The sequence below is a fragment of the Panthera pardus genome, unplaced genomic scaffold (assembly GCF_024362965.1).
Source record: "Panthera pardus isolate Hobbes unplaced genomic scaffold, ASM2436296v1 HiC_scaffold_27, whole genome shotgun sequence".
Lineage (NCBI taxonomy): Eukaryota > Metazoa > Chordata > Mammalia > Carnivora > Felidae > Panthera > Panthera pardus.
In genome coordinates this window covers 122,381,439-122,404,566 of record NW_026526843.1, presented here as the reverse complement: position 1 = coordinate 122,404,566, position 23,128 = coordinate 122,381,439, and the positions used below count along the sequence as shown (strand labels likewise).

Here is a 23,128-nt window from a genome sequence, read left to right as displayed (position 1 = left end):
GCAGTTTCCACTGTTGTGAGTCAAAGCATCTTCTGTCTATAAGAAAGGCCAACACATGTGGGGGCGCCTGGGTGGCTCAGTCAGTCGACTGTGCGACTTCGGCTCAGGTCGTGATCTCACAGTTTGTGGGTTCCAGCCCTGTGTGGGGCTGTGTGCTGAGTGCTCAGAGCCTGGAGCCTGCTTCGGATTCTGTGTCTCCCTCTCTCTCTGCTCACGCTCTCTCTGTCTCTCAAAAATAAATGAACATTAAACAAAACCAGTCCAACATATGTGAAAGTCAGTGTTGCTTTGCAGGAAGTGAGTAGAATCAAGTTGGACCACTCCCCCAGGCTTGGAGAAGGTTCTGGGTCACAGCCTGAGGAGCCCTTACAGTTCCAACGGGAACGGTGTGCCCAGCACTGCATATGGGGTCTCATGTTTGACGTGTTTTCACTAGAATGGATGTAATGATTGCAAATTGAGTATTTGGCTGGAGACTGTCTGTAGATGTGTTCTAAAACTGGAGTGTTTTATTCCTCAGGTATTATGACATGTGCTTTTTAAAAATGTACGATAAAGTTTTGGCTCTAAATTCTGAAGCCAGACTGTGCTTACCAACAAGGAGCTGGATGGGCTCTGACCGTCCTGCTCTGGCAAAAGATGTACAGACCCTCAGCACCTGCCTAAACTCTGCCTCGGCAGACCATGCACCCACAAAGGCAGAACTGGAGGTATAAAGCGGACCAGTATGCATACACATCCTGAGCCAACTTCTGGGACGGAATGCAGTAGTGATCAAGCTCCGTGTGGATCCTGTCTGGGAAAAGGGGCGGGGCCCAGGAAGTTTGCAAGGTGGCACAAGAATTACCAAAGAGGGGCGCCTGGGGACTCAGTCTGGTGAGCATCCAACTTCAGCTCAGGTCATGATCTTGAGGTCCATGAGTTCGAGCCCCATGTTGGGCTCCATGCTGACAGCTCAGAGCCTGGAGCCTGCTACGGATTCCATGTCTCCCTGTCTCTCTGCCCCTCCCCCATTCTCACTCTGTCTCTGTGTCTCAAAAATACATAAACACTGGGGCACCTGGGTGGCAAAGTCACTTGAGCATCCGACTTCAGCTCAAGTCATGGTCTCACAGTTTGTGGGTTTGAGCCCCGCATCAGGGTTCACGCTGACAGCTCAGACCCTGCTTGAGATTCTCTCTCTCCCTCTGTCTCTTCCACTCTGTTTTCTTTCTCTCTCTCAAAATAAATTTTAAAAAACTTAAAAAAAAAACAACTGGTCCTGTACAAAATTTTAAACACACCATCAGTGGAACCAAAATATCTCCAACAGGAGAAGGAAAATAAAACTTTATAACCTGTTTTCCCCCAAAGTCACTTTTGAAAACTTCCAAACTCACAGAACAGTCGAAAGCACACACACGAAGTTGAAAGCATGCACACAAATGCACGTATCCTACTTCACTTAGGTTTACTGTCTCTATTTTGCCACAGCTGCTTGCTTTCTGCCTCTGTGTACCCGTGCATGTACACACACACATACGTATGTGCACACATTTTCGTTCTACACCAGAAAATTAAGAAAGGATAAGAAATGTACTTGTATTCATCTCATGATGTTTCACAGCAAGCTGCACAGAGGATAACTCTTGACCCTCTAGAAAGTTCCACGTGGGTGTCTCAGAATAAGGACACCTCCTCCATAAACACAACACCACAAGAACAACTGTGCGGACTAACACTGAGTCAATCAACTCACCGCCCAGACAGCCCCCAAATAATTGTACCACCTGCTTCTTCTTTCCCCCGTCTAGGACCCTCTCCACATTCAGGTACTGTCATCGTGTTTCTTCATCTTTTTATTATTTTTCTTTTTGAAAGTTTATTTATTTAGACAGAGAGCAAGTGCATGTGCTCGTGTCCATGAGTGGAGGAGAAGCAGAGAGAGACCAGAAGGGAGAGAGAATCCCACGCAGGCTCTACACTGTCAGCACAGGGCTTGACACGGGGCTCGAACGCCCGAACCGTGAGATCATGACCTGAGCCGAAATCAAGAGTCAGACGCTTCACTGACTGAGCCACCCAGGTGCCCCTCTTCATCTTCTTAAATCTGGAACTGTCCCTGACCTTTCTGTGCTTCCCATGACACTGATTATTTTGGAAGAATCCAGGTCAATTGTCCTTGACAACGGGCTACATTCTGGATTTGTCTGCTCGTTTCCTTGTGAACGGATTCCAGGTGAAAGCTTTTGGTAGGGACATTACACGGGTTATTTTCTGTTCTCGCTGCCTGCTATCAGGAGGAACGTGACACCAAAGTGCCCTGCTATCCATGATCCCTTGGTCAACGGTACAATCTCCAGATTGTTTTGTGTTCTCTTACAATGTGTCTGATAATGAACCTTCCCTCATTCATTATCTCTGAGACACAAAACACAATCAACATAATTTTTGGGGGGTTGGGATTATCTTGACCCCAGAATGTGCTTGTTATCATGGGTGTTTGCTGCCACAAAATATCCTAAGGATTTACAATCCCCTTGAAAAATGTGTTCGTTATCATCAAAGGATTAAAAAAAATTACTATCCTAGTATATATTTAAACAGAATAAATCAAGAGATTGCTGGCAGTTCTTGTCAAGTAACAAGATGTGTCATAAAAAGGAAATTTTTTCAGTTTCATAGGCAAACTTTATTTTACTTTCAGTCAGCCTTTTTTTTTGGAGGAGAAAATGGAGGAATATCTTATATAAAAGTATTTTCTTGATTATCACCAATCCACTTAGGGAGAGGGGGAAAGTTTAATATGCTGTACTCAAGAACCCTGAATTTAAATTGTGAAGTACATTAAAATACCCCATGAGGATGGCTTTATGTTGGTAAGACATAATGGATATTGTTATTAGGTATTTAGGAACAGATATTTTAGCCCCCACTGAAAGACTCCCACTTTACATCAGAACATTAAGGAAGAATAATGAATGCCATATTAGTTTATCATGAATTAATCATGAGCCTTTTCAGCTGCATACTTTTCATTAGCTTACTGAGTCTGTCAATTTTTTCTGAGCTCTTGTTGCTGGGTCCAAAGAATGTCAATGTCCCCTCTAGACTAAAATGACAAAAAAAAAAAAAAAAAAAGTACTCAAAGTATTTCCCTGCAAAACATTCAGTTGGTTTCTAGGGGAATAAAAATAAAACTCTACTTAGCAGGTGCTTAAGGCTTTGAAAGCTATGTCAGAACTCCAAGCCAGCTCCTGCATTAACAATAAGTTTAGAAAATAAATTATTCTTTAAAACCCCCGAAAAGTCTGTGTCTGAACTGGAGAGAAGGAACAAACGAGCCTTTTAAGGAACAAATTACAGAAATCACAATAGAAAATAACTCTGTTAAGCTGCTAAGCATTAAGCACGAATATAAGCCAAGGATTTAAGCCTCCATGGACGTTTCCTGCGGTAGGAGAATCGTCTGCTGTGCGGTTTCAATTTAATAGAGAAAAAAAAAAATCCTAAAACGTCTTTCTCTTTTTGTTCTCTTTAATTCTTATTCTACCGCAGATCCCTCAGAGTAAAAGACCGCTGAACATTCCACGAAGGAAGAAGAGAAGACGAAGCTGAAATGTCTTGCTGTACCGAACAAGCAGGGATTGTCCAGTTCTGCAGTGCTGACGCTCGGGGCTGGGTCTGAGTCCGCGGGGGTGTTGTCCTATGTGCTGTCAGCAGAACCTCTGACTTCCACCCACCAGATCCCAACAGCAAAGCTCCTCCAGAGTTACGACACCAAGAATGCCTCCAGATGTGTCGGATTCCCACCCCCGGGGGCAAAACCGGTCCACTGGAGAACTGCCTGCCTGTCATCAGCAACGCAATGGTCCAAACTGGAGTTCTGGAGATCTATTCAGGGCCTACTTGTGGGGAAGTAGGTTCTACTTACATAAATGGGTTAGAGAACAGCTTAGGGCAGAAAGCCGCCACCACGGGGCGAAAGGGCCCGAGGTGAGCTAGCAAGATATTGGACTGGGATCTAAAGTAACTTGTATCACCTGCAGGAAATTACTTTCCCTCTGGTGCCAATATCCTTTGATCACAAACACCACTTGCCCACCCTACCTCCCCACCCCCACCCAGACTAATTTTTTATTTGCTAGTATCTTGTGAGCTCAATCAATCCAGAGATGAAACCCGTTTGGGGCTCTTATCTCCTCCTGGACATTAGCCTCTGTCATATTCAATTCTGCGTGCGCCCTCTTCCTGGACAAGAGAGAACTCCAGACTCATAGTCGGCAACACCTCCCACCTTGGCTGGCAGCGTCATCCCAGTATTCACCATAGCTGTACCCCCCAAAACATCATCCTTCACTCTTCAGTCACCCTAGGAACCTGTCCTTGGCACCCCCATTTTACAAGAGGAGACCTGGGCACAGAGTCCTTAATCAGCTTCCTGAGGACATGAGGCCAGCGGGTGGAGAGCTGGGATCCGAATCCCAGGGACCTCTGACCCCACGACTCAGTTCCATCTTTGGGGGCCTTCCCACACCAATGTGAACCCGTATCTTCTTGGAAAGCATCTCCGTGCAGACTTCTCTGAGCCTGCTGCTACGGGGGACAAGGATGGGCTCTGATTGCCTCCCAGTGCCTATCTTGACATCATAATGGCAGAGTGTCATCAAGCTACACCCTCCGTGAGGTGCTCTTCCCTTCCCCCCTCCTCCCTCCCCTCCATCACGGGTATTTCTCCTATCAGTGCACACTGCCCTCTTTGGCGGTACCGCTTTTCTCCAAGAAAGCACGTGTGACCCCCAGATGCCGCCCTTTGGCAAATGTGACCTCTCGTGGGATAAGTCCCTTCTTCTTTTTTTTTTTTTTTTTTTTTAATTTTTTAGCGTTTATTTATTTTTGAGACAGAGACAGAGCATGAACAGGGGAGGGTCAGAGAGAGAGGGAGACACAGAATCCGAAACAGGCTCCAGGCTCGGAGCTGTCAGCACAGAGCCCGACGTGGGGCTCGAACTCACGGACCGCGAGATCATGACCTGAGCTGAAGTCGGACGCTTAGCCGACTGAGCCACCCAGGCGCCCCCAAGTCCCTTCTGAACAAAAGGGCCAGGTGTGCTCCACATTCCTGTTGCCCCCGGCATGTCAGACCCTCCACAACACCATTTTAAAGTCACCAGGTACTCAGGTATGATTTACCAATGCTCAGGGCGAGGCAAGCACTTTGTGAACAGGCAGTGATCCATTCGGAAGGAAGGGACGTATGCGGGCACCTCTTATACTCACCCTGTAGCAACGGAAGACCGTCTTGGGTAGTTGTCCTCAAGGATCTGAGCTTCCTGACAGCATCATGTGCGGGCACACTGATGTGAGGGGCCCTCAGCAGACACGGATGAGGGGCACCAGGCTCATCCTGTGAATTCATTCAGAGGAAGAAGAGTCAGACACTGAATGAGCACATGGTGAAAAACTGCAGGGGAACATGCTCTTTCCTGCAGGGAGGATCTCCCTTCCCACACGTTTCTTCTTTCCACTCTCTGCCCAAACTCTGGTTAGCTATACGTCACAGCTGACTAGCCACCACCTCAGAGAAGCCCCCTCTGATTACCAATATAAAGCAAATAGATCCCTCCATGGTTCACTGTCATAGTATCTTGTTTCCCTTGAAGATCATTTATCACTATTTCCAATAACTTATATATGTGGTTTCTTTTTATTTGGTATCTGTCCGTCCCACAGCCTCTAAGGATCAAGACAGCAGAGGCCATTCATGTGCCGTAGTAAGCTGTCAATAAATATTTTCCAAACAGCACTTGGATTGCAAACTGCAGCTCGCAGGACTGTCCCCCACCTGTTTTTATAGTGAAACAAGAATGTTATTCACATTCTTAAATGGTTGAGAAAAGAATGTTTTGCACAACGTGAAGAGTATATTAAATTGACATTTCAGAGTCCACAACGAAAGGATATTAGAACACAGACACATGCATTCGCTTCCTTATAATCTGTGGCTGCTTCTGTGCTATGGCACAGAGTTTAGTAGCTGCACAAGAGATTGTCTGGCCTGCGATGCTGAAAATGTTCACTATCGGGCCTCGGTAGGAAAAGTGTTTCAACTTCTGGTATAGAATCCTACACTCTATGAAGATGACTTTGAATCTACTGAAGAATATACTTATTTTTTTGAGTTGAGGACATTTAGACAAAAACTACCATATGCCTTAAAACAATTCATGTATAAGTCTATCGTTCATGCTGTAAAATATGAAGTATCATCCCACTTGATACGTCATATGCATAAGAGATCACCACATTGGAGAAAAACCACTATTCTATAGATCTTCACACATATAGATCTTGTTTCACTGAAGTTAAGCCTCCAACAACAATTTTTCAGGTTCAATCAGTGTCCCAGAAATGTTATTTTTTTCCCCCCGAGATGGCATTTGAAACTGTAATCAATCTTCCTGCATCTTCCGGCATGGCATTTCATGTTGGATTCTTGTGGAAATGGGATGCTGTCCTGTCAACATTGATCCTTAACCTCCCACTGCTGGGATGACAGAACCACCACGCAGGGCCATCTCTTCCTCCGACTCTCCATGACATTATTTGGCGAGACAAAGATCATATGGATATGGATTTGAACAACTGGGTGACCCCCCCCCCCACCCCTTGTGAAACAGGGAAGACGCAAGTCGGTGTTTTCCTTTCGGTTGCCCACCCCTTTTATTTACAGAAAATAGATGCTGAGACATCAGCACGGAAACCCTTCGACCCGTGTTTGATACTTTGTGCCTGCTATCCTCGGTGACTAATGAAGAAGAAGAAACACGTCAAAGGAGATTAAGTCACAATGCCTCTCACAGTGGTATTGCCACAAGAAACCCTACCTGCAGAAGGAAAACAGCACAGGAGAACCTAAAAGCCCATGGTCAGAGGACATTTCTCAAAACAGCAGTGGAGTTGTTCTTAGCCAGGAGTGATTTCAGCCCACAGGGGTCATTAGGCAGTATCTGGAGACATTTCCGGTTCTCATGATTGGGTGGGTTCTACTAGCATCTAGTGGGTAGAGTCCAGAGACGCTGTCAAATATCCTACAATGTGCAATACAGCCCCTACCACAGAGAATCATCCACCCAGCCCTCCACCACAAAGGATGAGATGATCTCAAGTGTCGAAGTTTAGAAACTGGAGGGCACTGGTCCAATAATCCCTGAAGGGGTGTGATCACAAAGACAGGAAAATAAGGGACGTAGTTTGCTCCAACAATTATACACAGCAACAACATATGTACCAGTGATGGTTCCGCTATTACTCGGAAAAGTTATATGAACGTAAGTCTCTTGAGACACCACTATAATCCGAGTTCTAGTCACAGAACAAGAAGATTTAAGAGCAAGAGGTTACGGGTGCTGTATTATCGTGAACCTGTACGCTGACGAGTTGGTGGCTTCACAAATCATGAGCATGCTTCGTTACCCCTTCCTGTCTCTGTTTACCTACAATCGCCGTAACTGTCATTTACTTGGTCATGTGTCCATCACTCTCCTGCCCCTCCCCATTCAGTTGTATAAGACTGTGAACCACAACAGGGATCTCAGGATGGAATCAACGTCCACCATCCCTCTCCCTTGATTCTGAGATACAAGCCCTGGAAACCACAAAATTTTTGTAAACTTCTGATTGTATTTGGCAGCAGAAGCCAATGTGAACTGACTCGAGGCATCAGGTGGTATGTTAACCTGCCAGCCTCTGATACTGGCTAGTCCCAGGCAGCTCTGTGGTGACATCAGGCTTAACTGCACTGGGAAAACATCAACAAGAGCTCAAGACACCCTGTGAGCAGCAGTGAGAGGAAAGAGAGAAAGCATTTGTCACCAGCAGTAGCCTAGAAGTGTGGTTATTTAAAGAAGTCTGGTTGTGCCATGCCTCAGAAGGAGATGGCATGGGAAGACGGTAAAGAAATGGAAAGGCAGGGTGTGGAAATCTGGCTGATTGCTTTGCCAAAGGCTGATCAATCCTCCCAGTCTGTCCGGGACTGAGGAGTTCCAGTGTTCAGACTGAGACGGCCCTGGGCAAATGTGCATGAGCTGACAACCCTACCTGCTTGTATAGGCTAGCAGAAGATTCTGTAGAGAAGTAAACACCGAAAGCCAAGTGTGAATACCGAGAAAGTTGACTGGAAGACTTCAAGAAGCTATTGGAAATCCATAGTGAAAACCATCTTCTGAACATATAGGAGCAGAAGGTGGTGTTGAGGAATTGGTAAAGAGAAGAGCGTTGGCGGATGCCATAGCATGGGCTCTGACATCAAGTGAGGACACAGGTTACCCTTCCCACCAGCTGCTGGTTGTGTCGGTAACTGATGGCGCTCAGCTGAATGTGTCTTTGGGAATTGCTCTCAGCCAGAGACAGTGGCCTTTCCCAAGGCAATGCCATCCCTCCATCCCTCGAGATTCCCATGGCTGGGTCCCAAAGGTGTGCCCTCCTTGATGCAAAGTGAGACAACTCTGAGAGCCACACCAGCTCCAGAGCTCCCTCCCAAACGGGATGAAGTCTTGTTGCGAGGGTATGACAACCCAACTTCTCCCTCTGCCTCACCATCCTCATAAGTGTGGATCCTAAGAACTCCGCCACCCCCCAAAACCCACCTTGTCCCAGAACCATTTCCTGGGACTCAACATAAGACAAGAGCTGATAAGACCATTAGTCCTGAATACATGTACAATATGATGAAATAGCCCCATATTCCCACTAACCTATAATCCTAGGCAAACCCTCAAAAACCATGGGAGAGAGGACTTCAGTCTCAGCCTGATGGTCCCAAGGCATGTCAATTCTTCAGGCAAAAGCAAGGTAAGAGTGGTCATTGATCAGAAAAATCAACAGCCGAGGTGCTTAAGAAAACAATCCCATTTACAAATGCACTAAAAATAATAAAAGACTTAGGAATTAAACAAGGAGATGAAAGGCTTGTACTCCAAAAACTATACAGGATTAATGAAAGAAACTGAAGATGAAACAAACAGATGGAAAGATATTCCACACTCATGGGCTGGAAGAACAAATACTGTTAAAATGTCTATACTACCCAAAGCAATCTACAGATTTAATGCAATCCCTATGAAAATACCAACAGCATGTTTCACAAAACTAGAACAAATAATTCTAAAATTTGTATGAAACCACAAAAGACCGTGAATGCCCATAGCAATCTTGGAAAAGAAAAACAAAATTGGAGGCATCACAATCCTAGATTTGAAGATATACTACAAAGTTGTAGTAATCAAAACAGTATGGTACTGGCACAAAAACAGACACTTGGATCAACAGAGCTGAATAGAGAGCCTAGAAATAAATCCATGATTATATGGTCAATTAATCTTTAACAAAGGGAGCAAGAATACGCAATGTGAAAAGGACAGTCTCGTCAACAAATGGTGTTGGGAAAACTGGACAACTACATGCAAAGAATGAAACTGGACCACCTTCTTTTTTTTTTTTATTTTTAAATGTTTGTCTATTTTTGAGAGAGAGACACACACACAGTGTGAGTAGGGGAGGAGCAGAAAGAGGGAGACATAAAATCTGAAGCAGGCTCTGGGCTCTGAGCTGTCAGCACAGAGCCCAACGTGGGGCTCAAACCCACAAACCGTGAGATCATGACCTGAGCTGAAGTTGGATGCTTAACCAACTGAGCCACCCAGGTGTCCCCAGACTGGACCACATTCTTAAGCCATACAGAAAAATAAATGCAAAATATATTAAGGACCTAGATGTGAGACCTGAAACCATAAAAATCCTAGAAGAAAGCACTGCCAGTAATTTGTCTGACATCGGCCATAGCAACATTTTTCTACTTATGTCTCCTGAGGCAAGGGAAACAAAAGCAAAAATAAACTATTGGGAACACATCAAAAAAACTTCTAAACAGTAAAGGAAACAACCAACAAAACTAAAAGACAAACTCCTGAAAGAGAGAAGATATTTATAAATGATATACGCAATCAATGGTCACTATCCAAAAAATAGAAACAACTTCTACAACTTAACGTACAAATAAACAAATAATCCAACTTTAAAAAACTGGGCAGAAGACATGAACAGACATTTCTCTGAAGAGATGGCCAACAGACACATGAAAAGATGCTCAACATCACTCGTCGTCAGGGAAATGCAAATCAAAAGCAAAATGAGATATCACCTTACACTTTTCAGAATGGCTAAAGTCAACACAAAACCAACAAGTGTCGGTGAGGATGTGGAGAAAAAAGAACGCTTCTGTAGTGTCGGTAGGAATGAAAATTGGCACGGTCACTGTGGAAAACAGTGTGGGGGCTCCTCCAAAAATTAAAAATAGAATTTTATGATGCAGTAATTCCCCTAGTGGGTATTTACCCAAGGAATACAAAAACACTAATTTGAAAAGACGCATGCCCCCCTTATGTTTACTGCAGCATTATTTACAAGAGCCAAATTATAGGAGCAACCCAAGTACCTATCAATAGATGGATGGTTAAAGAAGTTGTGGTATCTATACACAGCCATGTATCATGTATCAGTCGGCCGTAAAAAAGAATGAAATCTTGCCATTTGCAATGACATGGACGGAGCTAGACAGTTCATAAGGCTAAACGAAGTAGGTCGGTCAGGGAAAGACAAATACCGTATGATTTCATTCACACGTAGAATTTAAGAAACAAAACAAATAAAGACAGAAAAAAAAAAGACAAAGACAAACCAAGAAACAGACTCTTAACTACAGAGAACATACTGATGGTCACCAGAGGGGAGGTGGGTGGAGGGAGGGGTGAAACAGGTGATGGGGATTCAGGAGGGCACCTGCTGTGATGAGCACCAGGTGAGGTAGGGTACTGCTGAATCATTACGTTGTACACGTGAAATTACTACAACACTGTGTTACCTATACTGGAATTTAAAAAAAAAGAAGAGGGAAAAAGAACGGATGGGTGTCCCTAGCTCTCAGTTGCTGGGCCCAGGGAGGCAGGGAACCGCAGGGCAAGCTAGCGCTGCCCCAAACCCACCTTCTTCTCTCGTGTCTGCAGGCTGCCACAGGTGGCCCCATTTCTACTGTTTCTGAAAGCAGCATCCAGGAATCCACCCCAAGGGGCTCACACAACCTACAGGCATTCGCTGCTGTTCAAAGCACTTTCCTATCCAACATCCAACCAGTAACTGGTCGTATTTCTCAAAAGACATTCCCCCTGGGTTACAGGTAAAAGGACCGGAGAGGTCAAAGCTCAGAGCTAACGCTAGAATCCGCGTATCTATCTAGTCAGATACACAGCTCCAAAAGCTGTACCGGGGGCCCGGATGCAGCTTCCGGTTAGCGTTACCTCGCGAGAAGGACTAGCCATCCCATGGTGGGGCCACACAGATAGAACTCACTCAGGGGAGGCCCAGCACTGGAGGGATGTCATGGATCCTGGCAGACACCGAACGCACAGGTGCGAAGTTTTACCTGGCTTCCTTTCGGTGAGCTCCTGACAGCTTCTGGCCCCCACTATGAGATGCACGGCTGGGCACCTGACTCATGAAAGGCAAGGCCAACACAGTCGTCAACTTTCCGGCTGGACAGACAAAGCCCGTATGGCAAAACACTAGCAATTACTTAATCTATGATCTTCTGCATATCCTTACTGACAGTGTCTAGACCTTTCACTTCCCTTCAAAGGATATACTAATGCTCATTCTTTCATATGAGATATAAGTGGGGAAAGTATTATAATTAACAGTGGAGTCGATCCTTAAAAAACAGAACGGATGACAAAATAAATTATAATTGTTTCTTTTTTTTAAGTTTATTCATTTTTGAGAGAGAGAGACAGAGCATGAGCAGGGGAGGGGTAGAGAGAGAGGGAGACCCAGAATCCGAAGCAGGCTCCAGGCTCCAAGCTGTCAGCACAGAGCCCGACGCGGGGCTCGAACTCACAAACCGTGAGATCATGACCTGAGCTGAAGTCAGACGCTCAACCGACTGCGCCACCCAGGCGCCCCTATAATTGTTTCATAAGAGGCCATCCCTCCAGCATCAACTCATAGGACGCTATCTGAGCCCTGACAACAAGGTTCCTGAAACTTCTGCTGGCTTTGAAGCCCAGGGGGGTAACTCAATAAGCCTGAAACAGCGTGATGTCTGCGTGAGCTCATGGTCTGCAGGGGGTCTGCAGGGGGTCTGCTGGTGATGGGCCTCTGGCCAGAGACCTGCATCCATGCACACCAGCAGACCTTTGCAGATTCCTGTCCTCGTTGAGGCCACATCATTCAGTTGTTCGTGTTCACGCCTCTTGGACAGTTACCTTCCTAAACCACGGTCTGTGACTCTTCATCCTTACCCTTTCTTGGCCCGACCTCGCCCTATTAACTGCTGTTTCGATGAGCACAGCATCCACAAATGGGATTCCATTTCACCCCGAGGACCCAGCATTGGGAAGGCCCGTCTTATAATCTCAACATTTTATGGTAAATGTGGTAATATGCTGAATTAATATGTGTAGGACTCGGAACACACAAATGGCCAAACACCACTTCTGTGTTTTTTACCGTAGAATAGAGTCTCTTATTCTTTGATAGGTACACACACTTGCCTTCTGACTCCAAGAGGAAGGGCTTCCCCGGTGCACGTTAAACATCCCCTTCTCTACAGGCACAGGTGAATCAGGGCATCGACAAACGTGACAGCCGTGAAAAGCACCAGTTCTGGGCTTGGCTTGCTGGTAACAGGCTGGTAAGTAGTGTCTGACTTATGGGGACAGTTTGTCAACTTTTGAGTGCGGGTTTTAAAATGTGATTTAGAGGCAGATTCATAATTACTTGCTTTCACTGTAAAATTATCAATCTTGGGTGGCTGGGGGAATTTATGGTGCATGCCAGCTCTCTCATGTGAAGACTTTTATAAATCACCTCGTACTTGATTCCTAACCCCACCCTCCCCAAAAGTGCGGTATCATTCATTACATTAACACCTGGGTTTATGGTCAGATGTAAACCCAGGACACTGGATCTCAGATTTTAGCCTGGGAGCTTTGGAGAACATGGGCGTCGTGGCTCAACCCCCAGGGACTGACTGTAGAATCCAAGGACGTCGATGGAGCCTGTGAAGGGTGGGTGCCTGCCCGATGTCACCCATGGAGCTGCTGAAAGGGCACCGCAACCCAGGTCTCTGCTGTCCACCTGATACCACTCGCCTCATCCCAGGACCCGCTGAGCCCTGGTCAGTCATGACAGCAAAGGGTGACTAATCTCCAGTGCCTTATGCTTGTCAAGGAATGATTTTAATAAGCGGTAACACTGACTTTTCCTGCTTCATTCCCCGCTGGGTTTAGAATTCAGAGACTCTGGTTGGAACATCTATGCCAGCCACAGAGAGCCAGTGAATAGGGAAGAATCCAGAAGCCAATTGCCAGAAAGAACTAACTCTTGAGAAGTCTGTCAGCAAAGAAAAGAAAGGACAAAGTCATGATGCAGAAGAATAATACCAGAGGCAATGGCCAGGGGAAAACCAACAGACTCAGGTGCCCCAGCCACAGGTGACGGGAGCATGAAGATTATGAGAGGTCACAGGACCCAAAACTCTCTTCACTGGGCCTCCAGAAAAACAGCTCCCACTCCCCCAAAGTGCGCTCCATTAAAAGTCATTAAACAAACACCGAAAGGAAAGATCACGGAACAGAGTTAGTTGCTCTGGTAGAGAAGGAGAGAAGGAAAGAAAGAAAGAAAGAAAGAAAGAAAGAAAGAAAGAAAGAAAGAAAGAAAGAAAGAAAGAAAGAAGGAAAGGAAGGATGGATAAAGGAGGGAGGGATGGAAAAGAGAGAGAGACAGAAAGAAAGCAAGCACAAAACTTTTCATGTTTTTGTTAATGCCCAGTCATCAAGAACATCCTAATAAACATAGTGCTTGGTATTCATTAATGGAATGAATCTGTTTACTCTGCAGTCAACCTTTCTCTCTCTTTGCATCCACAGGTGTTGGCTCAAGAACATTGACCCAAGAAAAAATGTCTCTATTGTATGAAATCAGTGCAGGAAAAGCTCATGTGCACACTGATTGTTAGTGGACACATGGACATTACTTATATAATAATCTCATTTTAGCAAGCAATGGCAGTTGTTATTAATGTACCCCTGAACACATTTACAGCTAAGTGATACGCCCACAGAAAACTCTGATCAAAGTCTATTCTCAATGGAACCCAAGGATGGCCACGTTCTTAGCCCCAGGAACCTGTGACTATGTCACCTTACATGAAAAGGGACTGTGCAAGCATGACGATGTTAAGGATCTCGAGATGGGGAGATGATCCAACTCCAATGTCATCACAAGGGTCTCTTCCTTTTTTTAATGTTTCAAATTTTTATCTAAATTTTAGTTTGTCAACTCTAGTGTCACATTAGTTTCACGAGGAGAATTTAGTGGTCCAGTCTTTATAAGAGGGTGGCAGTCAGGCAGAGTCAGAGAAGGAGACGCCAGGGAAGGAGAGAAGGAACAGCGTGGAGAAAATGAGGAAGGGACACGAGGCTTCGAATGCAGGTACCCTCTGGAAAATATAAGGAAACAGCTTCTCCCCTAGACACGGAGCTCTGCCAACATCCTCATTTTAGGACTTGTGATCTAAACGTGGTAAGTTTCTATGCTTCTGACGGTGCGACACAGAGGGAGTGCAGTTCCGTCCAAGGGCACGGAACCTGAGTCAAGGGAGACCTGGGAACCAGACACCAAGAGAGTGTTCTAATCAGTTTGTTTTGGATTTTCGGTCTTCCTGACCTTCTAGGAGAAAGGTAAGCCATTCGTTGCATGATTCTCTCTCTCTTCCCCGACCTTGCAAATATTCCCTTTCAGAGCCTGGGGTTCCCACCATGCTGGTTTCCTCAATTCCGTATGCTTTCCCTCATCCTCGGGATCCCTTATGGTTTTGTGAGTGCAATGGCGGACTTTCATGTTTGAGTATATCCTAACACGCGAGCCATTACATTTTCAGAGTCCCTGGCCAGGAGAGGACATCTATATTTGTGTCTAAGTGACTCTAAACCTCAGGAACCATGCCAAGGTACGTCGGTCATTTACTATTACCGTTACATTTAAAAGAGGGAGGGCTGTTCTACCCAAGGATATGATCACTTGTACATCACCAAGCAATTCTTCCTTGTTTATCACAGTCAATTTCAGAGCAGTATTTTATCTGCGGGATGAAGTTTCCAGAAAGAAAAGAGTTTACAAGATATTAAGCTTTTAGTCGGGCAAGACTCCCAACAGATGTCCAATAGCTGAAGTCCCAGATTACCAATAGACCAGGCATCTGTGCCAATCTTATCTGTGGGTAAGAACTCACTACTGATTGTCCGCACCAGGCCTGGGGGCCTGTCGTCTATTCCCAAATTACATCACTTTGGATTGCTGCTCTTGAAAACTCTTAACCCAAGTAATCTCTCCAGCATGCTCCCATATCCAGATTCCAGGTTTTGGGTTCAACTGGCAACCGTGCGATGCACCCATATGCACTGTATTTTCCTTACCCCTCTTATTAGATGTGTCTCTTGAAATAATGATCCATTTTTCAAATGATAGCGGTCAGAGACGTACAAATTATGGCAGTCTCATTGACAGGTGAGCTGGCTTGCTTAAGGGGAAATCAGTCCTAAGGGCCCAAGTGTAGGAAAGAAGGCCACAGGCATTTCCTCAGGAAATAAGCAGGTAGGAGGAGGAGGAGAAAACAGCAACAAAGGCAGAAGAGGGCTTACGTGATTTCGTGTCAAGGAAGACCAAGGCGAGCATTCCAAGCGGGGTCACGGAGATATATAGCACATACAGCATGCACAGGATTCATTTCCTCATGCCTCAGCGATTCAGTTCTGGGTCTTTCTAGGACAATGATAATAGGGTCATGCAGCGGAATGATGTAACTGCACGACTGTCAACATCCCCGAGGGCCATATTCATACGCCCTGGGTTCAAAGAAATGGGATGAAACATAGAAAAAAATGTGACTTCTTAAAAACCTGCTCAGGCAGGGGATAGGAATGGGGATTAGGAACTAGGCATGAAGGGTCTCACTGGGGTGATGAGCCTGTTCTAAAACTGACTTAAGGAGGTCCCACGGCTTGGTAACCTGATAAAAACCACTGAATCGTACAAGTGGGTGAATTAAATGGCATGGAAAATGTGCCTCCACACTGTGAACATGTATTTCACCAACTATTTCAAGAAAAATAAGAATAGAGTGGATTGTAAAAATTCACTTAGAACATTAAACTCCTTTAGTTTTTTTAAAAAAAACTTTTAATGTCTTTTTATTTTTGAGAGAGAGAAGACAGAGTGTGAACAGAGGAAGGGCAGAGAGAGAGAGAGGGAGACACAGAATCTGAAGCAGGATCCAGGCTCTGAGCTGTCAGCAAAGAGCCTGATGAGGGGCTTGAACCTACGAACCGTGAGATCATGACCTGAGCTGAAATTGGACGCTTAACTGAGCCACCCAGACGCCCCAAGGTTAGTTTCTTTATAATTTTTTTAATGTTTGTTTTCGAGAATGCAAATGCAAGTGAGAGAGGGGCAGAGAGGGAGACTCAGATTCTGAGACAGAAATGACCCAACAGCTTTGGGTTTTATCTGCATTGAGAGAAATTCCATTCACGAGTTTCTGTCCTTGAAACATGCCAGGAAATAGCACCACCATGTCTCCTTGCTGGATAACCAGACGTGTTTCCTGCATGAGATGTGCAAATATAATCAGTTTTGTTAGGGAGAACTCTCTCGGGACAGTATCCCCACATGAGGAGGCTATAGGTTTGGTTAAAGAAAGGGAACCCTGGGGCGCCTGGGTGGCTCAGTCGGTTGAGCGTCCAACTTCGGCTCAGGTCATGATCTCACAGTCCGTGAGTTCGAGCCCCGCGTCGGGCTCTGTGCTGACAGCTCAGAGCCTGGAGCCTGTTTCAGATTCTGTGTCTCCCTCTCTCTGACCCTCTCCCGTTGATGCTCTGTCTCTCTCTGTCTCAAAAACAAATAAACATAAAAAAAAAAGATCTCATTTAAAAAAAAAAAAAAAGAAAGAAAGGGAACCCTAAAAGTCTTATTAAAACACAAGTGCTTCTATGAATAGACCAACTATTGGTAGGATTCAAAGGAGATCACCGAGTAACGGTTATGTTGGTCGAAAAATATAAAAAAGGCCACTTCAATGATTCCAAATATCCCTAATATCTAGTTATCACAGGTCAAAATGATGTTTGCCCCCCCACCTTAGGTCCCCATTTGAGCCACGACGAAGTAATTATACTCCAAGTATAATTTTATGCACAAGGCTCATTCAGTCTAAAAGATGCAAACAAATGTGAGGTGCATGACTTAAAATCACAGGAAAACCATTTCCGTTTGACAAACCTTAGTGGCGGGCATGTTTGAAAGCACGTGGGAACGTACAGAATTTCTGTACGTCTTCACGGAAGGCCCCCAGGATCACCATTATCGGTCCCTGCGATGGATGCCATCACACACGGAAGGACGTACCACATAGACTCTGTGTACCGCACCATGAGATGTTTCGTTTCCTAGTTGATGGCTGGGCAGTGGCCAGGAGCACTAATTTGTGATTAGTCACTCAGCCACTTCTATGCTATTATGTCTAATAAAGTCCCTAATCTCGTAATTTGTCAGCTGGATGCGATTGTATCGAGGGTGAGGAAACGGGCGTCAGAGGTGAGGTCTAAAATAGAACAGTAAACCCCAACATAATGTCCCTGATACAGCTGGGGCTTGAATACCGTAAGCTGATGGTCCCCTGGGTCTGTCCTCTGGAAGTCAGAACCTGTAGTTCTGTCCCCAGACAAAGGGAGAGGTGACACACTGCAAGGGGAGCAGCAGAAGAGTGATGCAAGAAGCCAGGTGCCAACAGAAAGGCAGCTGACCCGGCTTGGGGAACAGGCAGGAGGGGAGGCATCCCAGGAGACCCCGTGCATGCAGGGACCCCATGCTGGCCCCGTGGATTTTCAAGACTGGGAGGCGAGCCACCAAGAGGTAGTGCCCAGCTGGGGCCACATCAGGATGGATCGGGATGGTACGCCTGGGCCCTGGGCCTGCCCGAGGGTGTCATCTCACGACCTTGGAACCATGAGAAACTGCCCATCAGTGACCGACCGGTTGCTGGGCCTTCCTGTCCCATTTGTTTACACCTTGGCTCCTGCCTTCCCTAATAAGCTGCAGGGCAGACAGAAACAAGTCTCAGCAACGCTGATAATATATGCCGAGGTTTTGCCAACGCTCTTGCACAGCTGAACGCACATCTCCTCAACACAAGTTCAGACAGGAGATGCTGTAATTCTGCCTCTCAGGGCTGCTCAGACGAAACCCTCGAAGACGAGGGCCTCAAGACCGAACGGCTATTGAAACACACGTTGCAAACCAGCACAGGAACTGCTCAAAGAGTCGAATGGACGTGCCAGATGACACAGCAATGCCGTGTATGAGGATGCACCCAGAGGAGCTGGCCGCAGGGTCTCCAACAGCTACCTATACACCCGCGTGCCCCGTGCACAGCAGGGTCTCCAACAGCTACCTATACACCCGCGTGCCCCGTGCACAGCAGGGTCTCCAACAGCTACCTATACACCCGCGTGCCCCGTGCACAGCAGGGTCTCCAACAGCTACCTATACACCCGCGTGCCCCGTGCACAGCAGGGTCTCCAACAGCTACCTATACACCCGCGTGCCCCGTGCACAGCAGGGTCTCCAACAGCTACCTATACACCCGCGTGCCCCGTGCACAGCAGGGTCTCCAACAGCTACCTATACACCCGCGTGCCCCGTGCACAGCAGGGTCTCCAACAGCTACCTATACACCCGCGTGCCCCGTGCACAGCAGGGTCTCCAACAGCTACCTATACACCCGCGTGCCCCGTGCACAGCAGGGTCTCCAACAGCTACCTATACACCTGCGTGCCCCATGCACAGCAGGGTCTCAGAGAGTTACCTATACACCCGCGTGCCCCTTGTACATCCGCGTGGAGAACTGTACTATTCACAACAGCTTAAAGGTGGAAGCAGCCCACGTGTCCGTCCATATGTCCACAAACAGCATCCAATCTATCCATAAACTAGAACAGGATTCAGCCATACAGTGGGACGAAAGACTGACGTGTGCCGTCACACAGGCGAACCGTGAACGCATCACACCCCATGCGAGAAAGCCACTCACACAGCCTGTGAATGCACTTACAGGAAATGTCCAGACAAGTGCACGCACAGACACAGAAAGGACATTTGTGGTTCCCGAGGGCTGAGGGGACGGGGCGTGAGGGTGTGGGAGGAACAATGTAGAAAGTTCTAGGACTAGAGGGGCAGGGGTTGAATGCACGAAATGTCTCTGAGTTGCCCTCTTTACAGGGGTTGATTGTACTTTGTGTGAAGTTCACCCCGATGGAAAAGTGTTACAGATGCATTGAAGCAGAAGTTTATTTAAAACAAACAGGCCTGTGTTATCAAGTCTGATCGTGTGATGTGACGTCCTGAAATTGAGACATGCCCAAGCGCCGAGCCCCTAGTGTGAGTGCAAGCAGGCTCTGGGCCACGGCTGGTGGGGACCGCAACCCCCAGGTGTGGCGTGGGGACGCGAGCCTCTATCCCAGCAGACGTTCGGGGGAAGGGCAGAAGGAGGGACAAGAAGCAGGGTGCTAGCATACAACTATTCCCAATCGGTGAGTGAGCCCGCCCACTGCATGGCCCGCGGGCTCCAGGGCGAGCCCCACACCGAGGGTGGTGGCCGGCAGATGGCTGTGGGGTCCCCTGCATGCACAGAAAGGCGAGGGCAGTCCACACAGACCTCGTCAAGCCTGCTGGGCGACACGTCCTGATCACTGCACGTTTTTAGAGGCATCACCAGCCCCCAGATACGTTCTTGAGCAAGATAAGGATAGCACTGCCACAAATACTAGGGGGTTCTGGCTGCACACCACGAACCACTCAGCTACGTTGGGTCCCCCGTGCTTTCATTACCGTCAAATGGAAATAAACGATGCTACAACGATCTAATTCGCACCAACACGAACAACCTTGGCACAGACGTCACTTCCTGCAAACGAGTGCCGGGAACTAGGTCGTTTGGTTCCTGGGACGCAACATATGTTCTACACCGTATTTAGGCCCCCAGCTCTGCCCACAAAAAGGCCCCTTTTCAGGAAGAATTCTAAGACAGCCTCCCCAGCTTTCAGCCCCTGGTACTCACCGCTTTGTGTGATGCTCTCTTCTTGAATGTGAGGGTACCTGTGATGTCCTAACCAACAGGATATGGCAAAAGTAAACGGACGCTGCACCTGTGTTTGAGGTCCCCAGTCAGTTGACTTGGTGCTTATCGAAAGGGGCGCTATCAGGGGTGGGCCTGGCCTAATCAGGTGAGCACTTGGAAACAGATTCCTAGCAAAAGAGACGCTCTCCTGCAGGTCTCGATGAAACAGTCACGGTGTGAAATGCCAATAGGGAGGGGCGGTTCCTGGGGACTAAGGGCCGCAGTCCCACAAACACAGAGAACTACAAGATTTGCTCACACCTTGAATGAGCCTGGAAGGGCATCCCTCTCTCTTCTAGATGAGAACACAACTGTGGCCAACGCTTCGATGTAGCCTTGTAACACTCGGAGCGGAGTCCCCAGGTAAGCCATGTCCAGACGCCTGAGCTACAGATACTGTGAGATAATCGACGGGTGGCATTGTGAGCCCTTACAGTTGTGGTAATTTGGAACGCAGCCAAGGATAACAGCCACGGTACCCAGCCCCAATTACACATAAAATTCTCCTAACACCACAGAACTTAACCAGAATGCAAAAGCAACTATTTTCTCTTTTAAATTTTTTTTTAAATGCTTATTTATTTTTGAGAGAGACAGAGCGCAAGCAGGGGAGGGGCAGAGAGAGAGAGGGAGACACAGAATCCGAAGCAGGCTCCAGGCTCTGAGCTGTCAGCACAGAGCCCGACGCGGGGCTTGAACCCACAAGCCGTGAGATCATGACCTGAGCTGAAGTCAGACACTTAACCGACTGAGCCACTGGGATGCCCCCAAAAGCAACTATTTTCAATACAGTGGGGTTTGCCTCCATCAGAAGGCACAAACCCGTAGAGACAGGTCTGACGTCCATCAGACTTACAAAGAATTTCAGCTTGTGTTTAAGGCAGCCAGTCCTGGATTCTGAAGCTTCTCCTTTGATTCTGTGACCTTCCCACACATGCAACTAGAAAATCCCTTTCTGTCCATAAAATAGAATATGATTCAGCCATTAAATGGAATGAAGTTCTGACACCTGCTACTATATGGATGAACCTTGAAAATACGATGCTGAGGGGAAGAATCCAGCCGCAAAAGGCCACATAGCGTATGACTCCATTTAAAGGAAATGTCCTCAATAAGCAAATACACAGAGACAGAAAGGACGTTTGTGGTTACCAAGGGCCAAGGAGAAGGGGAAGGAGGGTTTTGGAGGAATGATTTAGAAAGTTCTAGAACTAGAGAGGCAGCGGCTGAATGCACAAATTGCACCCTTTACAATGGTTATTTGTGTGCTATACGAATGTCAACTCAATAAAAAATAAAAACATTACAAGAGATACCAAAGCTGAGGTTTATTTATGGGCCATGAGGCACTGGGTTTGTCACTGACAGCCAAAAAGCTCCGGAGCCATCCGCCCAGCTCTAGACAGCTACCACTGTAACCTTCTCGATTCACGAATTCGTCACTGGGGCTAAATGGAAGTAGAAACCCCTAGAAATCAGTTCACCTTGCTGACTATCGTGACTCAGCTTCTCAATAACATGTGAGTTATTAGATTCAGCTTAGAAGGCTTCTGACAGCTCTCTGGATGAGCCACACGTGGGGTATGTGACAATACAGTGGGACACAAAAGCTCTTGACCGTGACACCATCTATAGAGCACGGGTTTGCTTTTCCCACCTGTAAAATAGGGCTCATCGCACAGTATAGCATCAGGCAAAGCACTGCTTGTCAACTAGGGGTACCTTTCCCTTCCAGGGGACACTTGGCAATGTCTGGAGACACTTCTGGTCGTCACAGCTTGAGGGCTGCGCTCCTGGCATCCACTGGGTACAGGCCAGGGATGCGACTGAACATCTGATGATGCACAAGACCATGCATGGCAACAGAGAATGATCTGCCCCAAACTATGAGTCCTGTTGAGGTGGAGAAGTCTGCTTAAGTCAAAGCTCCGTTCTGCTAATTTTAAGTTTAGCTATTTTGTGGCATTGGGGGGGGGGGCGGAGAGAGGGACAGAGGGAGTGAGAGAGAGAATCCCAAGCAGGCTCTGTGCTGTCAGTGCAGAGCCTGATGAGGGGCTTGAACTCACAAACTGTGAGATCACGACCTGAGCCGAAACCAAGAGTCAGATGCTTAACTGAGCCACCCAGGCTCCCCAATACTTCTTTTTTAATACATTTTTTTTTTCATTTTAGAGAGAGAAAGAGTGTGTGAGTGGGGGAAAGGGGCAGAGAGAAGGAGAGAGGGAGAGACAGACAGAGAGAGACAGAGAGACAGAGAGAGAGAGAGAGAGAGAGAGAGAGAGAGAGAGAGAGAGAGAATGAATCCCAGGCAGGCTCCATGCTGAGCCAACATGGGGCTCAATTCTACGACCCTGGGATCAAGAGTCAGACGTTTAATCGACTGAGCCACAAATGCCCTGGTATTTGTTCTTAATGGAATCAAACAGGTGGCCTTTCCAAAGTCAAGACATGCCGTTTGGTTTAGGATCCCAGGTTGGGCCATTGTGACCCCCAGTAGATTTGAATAAGTGTTCTTTGCCTCCCAGGTGCATGGGCTGGGGAGGAGGGGTCAGAAGCTGCTTCTCATCAGGGACAGTGGCCAAAAGACACAGAAATTCTGCCCTACTTTTCTGGCTGAATGGAGGTTTCTGACTATTCTCCCCTTGTCGCAAAGTTTGCAGAACTTAGAAAAATCGTGAGGTTTTTAGTGGTAGAAGGTGCCTCTGAGGGGATATGGGAACATAGTCTGATACCGTAAATGGGAAAACCCACCTGGTACAACCATCATCTGATGGTTCAAAGTCACAACGGGCTCAACATGAACTCTTCCCTGTTTGCAATGACAAGCACAGGTATACTGTCTCGAAACACAAGCTTTGGGGC

The 23,128-nt window shown here is 46.8% G+C and overlaps 1 protein-coding gene across 3 annotated transcripts in view; it reads right to left on the bottom strand.

Annotated features, from left to right (window-relative positions):
* Window positions 1-23,128, bottom strand: part of STS (steroid sulfatase) — a 155,639-nt gene that overhangs the window by 115,073 nt on the left and 17,438 nt on the right. For all 3 annotated transcript variants that reach the window (XM_019417774.2, XM_019417775.2, XM_019417776.2), the window contains exon 2: window positions 5,260-5,386. The gene's annotated coding sequence lies outside the window, so the exon portion shown is untranslated. The remainder of the gene's footprint in view (window positions 1-5,259; window positions 5,387-23,128) is intronic.